General features: G+C 43.2%; 1 protein-coding gene across 1 annotated transcript in view; it reads left to right on the top strand.

Moving 5' to 3' along the window:
- C3H1orf127 (chromosome 3 C1orf127 homolog) overlaps positions 1 to 6,271 on the top strand; it is a 64,363-nt gene that overhangs the window by 1,474 nt on the left and 56,618 nt on the right. The window lies entirely within an intron of this gene.

Genomic DNA, 6,271 nt, shown 5'->3' with positions numbered 1-6,271 from the left:
AGTCACTATCAGTCAGAATTGATTCTACAGCAATGGGTTTGGTTTTTTTGGTTTGTTTGTTTAGTTGCTATTGATACTATCCCCATTTTACAGATGAGGAAACTGGGCCATAGAGAGCTTAAGTGTCTTGCATAAGGTCACCCAGGCAGTGTATGGTGGCCTTTGGATTTGAACCTGGAGGCATACAATATTAACACCAGCTCCAGCCCTCTAAGGTAACAATACTATATTTCATCTGTTTTAAGACGTTTATTTTGTTTCACATTTCTGAAATGAGAAATTCATGTATCAGTTACAAATACAGTTGGAGATGTGTCATACCAAAAAAAAAGCCCCCTGGAATCTCATACTCACTGCAGTCCAGTTGATTCTGACTCATAGCGACCTTACAGGACAGAGCAGAACTGCCCCGCAGGGTTTCCAAGGCTGCAGTCTTTATGGAAGCAGACTGCCACATCTTTCTCCCACAGAGCAGCTGGTGGGTTTGAACCGCTGACCTTTTGGTTAGCAGCTGAGTGTTTAACCTGCTATTAATACTGCTATTATTTAGAAGCAAAGATCTTTCCAGGTTTGGAGGTTGGCTAGCGGGAGGAAAGAAGGAGCCCTGGTAGTACAGTGGTTAAGTGCATGGCTGCTAACCGCAAGGTCAACGGTTTGAACCCACACGTTGCTCTGTGGGAGAAAGATGTGGCAGTCAGCTTCCGTGAAGATTGTTGTTGTTTGTCATTGCACAACTTCCAGCATCACAGCAACACCCAAGCCTCCACAGATGCAAGGGGGCAATGGGTTTAGGGGAAGGAAAAGGGGACACATTGGGCTAGGAACACTTTTAATTTCTTAAAACCATTAAAAAAAAAAACTGTTGTGGTAGAGTCGATTTAGATTCACGACAACCCCACATGTGTCAGGGTTTCCACTGGCTGATTTTTGGGGAGTAGATTGCCAGGCCTTTCTTCCGAGGGGCATGAGGGTGAACTTGAACCTTGAACTTTTGGGTTAGCAGCCGAGTGTGGTAACTTCACCACCAGGGGCTTTAATTTCTTACTGGTCTATGAGATAATATAGTCCATCTGGTTCAAAGAAATATAGTAATAGCAAAGGCTTACACAGACTCTGGTCTAAGTGCCCTATATGTATTAACTGTATAAGCCTCACGACAACTCTGTAAGGTAGGTGCTAGTGTTATCATGCTGCTTAACTGAAAGGTTGGAGGTTCGAGTCCACCCAGAGGCACCTTGGAAGAAAGGCCTGGGATCTACTTCCAAAGAACCAGCCACTGAAAACATTATGGAACTCAGTTCTACTCTGACACACATGGGGTCTTCATGAGTTGGAATTGACTCAGTGGCAAATGGTTTTATTGTTATTTCACTTTGCAGGTGGGGAAACTGAGGCACAGAGATTAAGTAACCCTGCCCAAATTCACCTGGCTGGTAAATATTGAAGTTAGGGTTTGAATTCAGGCAGTTTGGCTCTGGAGTGAGTAGGTTCTACTGCCTCCTGCTTCTTACAGCCTCCTAGGGAATAAATAGTAAGTCTCGCAAGTTTGTCTCTGATCCCTGCTGCTCGTGTTAACCAGAATTCCTGAACCAATTTGGAGGGGTGAAGGAGGAGGGACCGGGGGTAGCACGTAATGAGTGACCTTTACAGGCCCCCAGGGACATCCCTGCACACAGCGACAAGGCTATACAGAGCCCTGATGGTAACTAAGGTTTTGAACCAGTGAATGAAGCACAGTGGCCTGTATCATCTCACTTAACCCACCCAGCTGTTTGAGAGGAGAAGTCAGTTTATTATGCCCATTTTGCAGAAGAAGAAATTGAGGCTCAGGGGCCACGTAACTTGCCTGAGATCACACATTTTCCTAAGGAAGTCACCCAGCGCATACCTTGTTGCCCCAGGTTTGTCAGACCCTGGAGCCATGCTCCGTACACCTGCCTGGGCTGCTTTGTGTGACAAGGTTGAGGCTGAGGCAATTTTTTTGGCCATTTCCCTGCAGCCTTAGGTGCCTGGGGAAGTTGTCAGTTGAGTTGGGAAGATCAGTAACCACTGTCTTGAAGAATAGAAGTAACTTCTCCAGGAAAAGAATAATAAGGCTGAAAGGAGGCTGGCTCCAGAGTCTTTGTTCTCCTCTTGGCCTCAGCTTTACAGTGCTGATTGTCAGAAGTTTTACTTGTTTGAAATGCAGTTTTTTGCAAGTTCTGCTGGCTTGCTTGCTTGCTCGTTTATAGCCCTTATATATAGACTTGATGTTATTGTTATTGGGTGCCCTTGAGTTCACTCCAACTCATAGCTACCCCATAGGGCTTTTTGGGCTGTAATCTTTGCAGGAGCAGATCACCAGGTCTTTCTCCCGTGGAGCTGCTGGGTGGGTACAAACTGCCCATGTTTTGGTTAGCAGCCAAGTGCTTAACCATTGCACTACAAGGGCTCCTTAGCACTTATAAGCTTGAATACACATTAAGCCTGTAGATTGTTGGAGAACCAAAAAGTATCCGTTCACATCCATCTTGTATATTCAGAGTATTTATTAAATCTTTCTGAAGATAAGGAATCAGAAAGAATTTATCGAGTGCTTACTCTGTAACCAAAATTGTACTAGCAGTGTAAAGATACACGAGAAAAATGAAAGCCAGCCTCAAACAAGAGTAAGTAGGGGTGGGGACAGATTGGGAGCCCAAGACAGACAATAATTGGAATGTAATCCCGGAAGGCATAAAACAAGTGGGACCAGAGTTGGCCAGAGGCTGAGAGTCTGAGGACTTCCCATTGGCTCCTGGAGAACTGGTTTCCAGCACCAGGACAAGGAGTCTCAATTGGAAGGAAAGGGCACTGGGGAACCATAGCGATGGGAATGGGCCCCAGTTAGTAGCCAGTCTCTTGGGCGTGCCCCCTCACCTTCCGGTACCTACCTCCATTTCCAGCTTTGCCAGCTCCAAAAGGTGAACAGGAGGGGAACTGTACAAGCATTTCTGGAAACTAACAGAAATACCAAGGCGAGTAACTTCATTTTATCAAGATTTAATTTCCTCTTAATCCTCATGTTTTTAGATCCTGCCAGAATTAGAAGCTGCCTCCCTGACTGGTCTAGGTCTAACTTAGATTTTTCTAAAAATTTTTTTACTCTGAAATAGTTTGAAATGTAGAAATAAAGTTACAAGAATAGTGCAAAGAACTACTATGATCCTTCATCCAGATTCACAACTGATAATATTTTATCACATTTGCTTTATCGCTCTATTTCTCCGTACACTGTTTGTTGCCATTGAGTTGGCTCCGACTCGCGGAGACCACATGTACAACAGAATGAAACATTGCCCAGTCCTGCACCATTTTCACAAACTCTAGTATGCTCAAATCCATTGTTGTGGCCACTGTGTATTTTGAGTGCTTTCCAACCCAGGGGGCTCATCTTCTAACACTATATCAGACAGTATTGTGTTGTGATTCTGTGTTAGTCATCTAGTGCTGCTATAACAGAAATACCACAAGTGGATGGCTTTAACAAAGACAAATTTATTTCCTCACAGTAAAGTAGGCTAAAGTTCCAAATTCAAGGCGTCACCTCCAGGGGAAGGCTTTGTCTTTCTGTCAGCTCTGGAGGAAGGTCCTTATCCTCAATCTTCCCATGGTTGAGGAGCTTCTCAGGCGCAGGGAACCCCAGGTCAAAAGGATGCTCTCTGCTCCTGGCACTGCTTTCTTGGTGCTAAGAGGTCCCCCTGTCTCTCTGCTTGCTTCTTTCTTTTAAATCTCAGGAGATCGCCTCCAGACACAATCCAATCTTGTAGGTCGAGTCCTGTCTCGCCAACCCAGCTGCTGCCTATCCTCCCTCATTAACATAATAGAGGCAGGATTTACAACATGTAGGAAAATCACATAACACCAGGAATCCTGGCTCAGCCAAATTGATACACACATTTTGGGGGGGACATAATTCAATCCATGACAGATCCATAGGGCTTTCGTTGGCTAATTTTCGAAGGAAATCTCCAGGCCTTTCTTCCTAGTCTGTCTTAGTCTGAAAACTCTGCTGAAACCTGTCCACCATGGTGATTCTGCTGGTATTTGAAATACCGGTGGCATAGCTTTGAGCGTAATAGCGACATGCATGCCACCACAATATGACAAACTCAAAGACAGGTGGTGGTCTCCTTATATAGACATATATTTATGTGCCTGTCAGTTTGTCAGTTAAGGTGCCATCAAGTTGGTTCCGACTCATAGCTACTCCATGTACGACAGAATGAAACAGTGCCCAGTCCTGTGCCATCCTCACAATCTTTGCTGTATTTGAATCCACTGTTGGAGCCACTTTGTCAACCCATCTCGTTGAGGGTCGTCCTCTTTTCCGCTGACCCTTTACTTTACCAAGTATTATGTCCTTCTCCATGGACTGGTCCCTCCTGGTAACGTGTCCAAAGTACTTGAGACAAAGTCTCGCCATCCTCACTTCCGAGGAGTGCTCTGGCTGTACTTCTTCCAAGATAGATTTGTTTGTTCTTCTGGCAGTCCATGGCACATTCAATATTCTTTGCCAACACCATAATTCAAAGGCATCAATTCTTCTTCAGTCTTCTTTATTCATCATCCAGCTTTCGCATGCACATGAGGAGATTGTAAATACCATGGTGTGGGTCAGGTGCACCCTAGTCCTCAATGTGACATCTTTGCTTTTGAACACTTGAAAGAAGTCTTTTGCAGTAGATTTGCCCAATGCGATGAGTCATTTGATTTCTTGACTGCTACATCCATGTGCGTTGACTGTGGATCCAAGTAAAATGAAACCCTTGACAACTTCAATCTTTTCTCTGTTTATCATGATGTTGCTTTTTGGTCCAGTTGTGAGGATTTTTGTTTTCTTTATGTTGAGGTGCAATCCATACTGAAGGCTGTGGTCTTTGATCTTCATCAGTAAGTGCTTCAAGTCCTCTTCACTTTCAGCAAGGAACCTTGTGTCATCTGCATAAGGCAGGTTGTTAATGAGTCTTCCTCCGATCCTGATGCTGCATTTTTCTACATATAGTCCGGTTTCTCAGATTATTTGCTCAGCATACAGATTGAATAGTATGGTGAAAGGCTACAGCCTTGACACACATCTTTCCTAATTTTAAACCATGCAGTATCCCCTTGTTCCTTTCAAACCACTGCCTCTTGGTCTGTGTACAGGTTCCTCATAAGCACAATTAAGTGTTCTGGAATTCCCATTCTTCGAAATGTTATCCAAAATTTGTTATGATCCACACAGTTGAATGCCTTTGCATAGTCAGTAAAACACAGGTAAACATCCTTCTGGTATTCTCTGCTTTCAGCCAGGACCCATCTGACATCAGCAATGTGAATCTGGGTTGAATTTCTGGCAGTTCCCTGTCGATGTACTGCTGCAACTACTTTTGAATGATCTTTAGCAAAATTTTACTTGTGTGTGATATTAATGATATTGTTCAATAATTTTCTCATTCTGTTGGATCACCTTTCTTTACAACAGGTGTAAATATGGATCTCTTCCAGTCGGTTGGCCAGGCAGCTGTCTTCTGAAATTCTTGGCATAGACAAGTGAGTGCTTCCAGCGCTGCATCCATTTGTTGAAATATCTTAATTGGTATTCCATCAATTCCTGGAGCCTTGTTTTTTGCCAGTGCCTTCAGTGCAGCTTGGACTTCTTCCTTCAATACCATCAGTTCTTGTTCATATGCTACCTCCTTAAATGGTTGAATGTTGACCAATTCTTTTTGGTACAGTGACTCTATGTATTCCTTCCATCTTCTTTTGATGCTTCCTGGGTCTTTCAGTATTTTGCCCATAGAATTCTTCAAAATTGCAACTTCAAGCTTGAATTTTTTTCTTCAGTTCTTTCAGCTTGAGAAACGCTGAGAGTGTTCTTCCCTTTTGGTTTTCTATCTCCCGGTCTTTGTACATGTCCTTATAATACTTTACTTTGTCTTCTCAAGCCGCTCTTTGAAATCTTCTGTTCAGAGTTAGTATATGAATATGAATATATGTATGTGAATATATATATTCCTCTGGGAGTTATATATGTATAACTCTCGTATATGTATTCATTTGAGAGTTAGTTGTAGATATCATACCTCTTTGCTCCTAAATACTTCATCTTATGTTTCCTAAGGAAAAAGACATTCTCTTACACAACCATGGCATGATTGTCAAATTTAGGAATTTTAGCATTAATATAATGTTTTGTTGTTGTTAGCTGCCATCAAACTGGCTCTGACTCATGGCAGCCTATGTACACCAGAAGAAAACGTTGCCCACC

Source organism: Elephas maximus, chromosome 3 (genome assembly GCF_024166365.1).
Source record: "Elephas maximus indicus isolate mEleMax1 chromosome 3, mEleMax1 primary haplotype, whole genome shotgun sequence".
NCBI lineage: Eukaryota > Metazoa > Chordata > Mammalia > Proboscidea > Elephantidae > Elephas > Elephas maximus.
The sequence above is the reverse complement of the archived record's forward strand: the minus strand, read 5'-3'. Positions and strand labels throughout refer to the sequence as shown.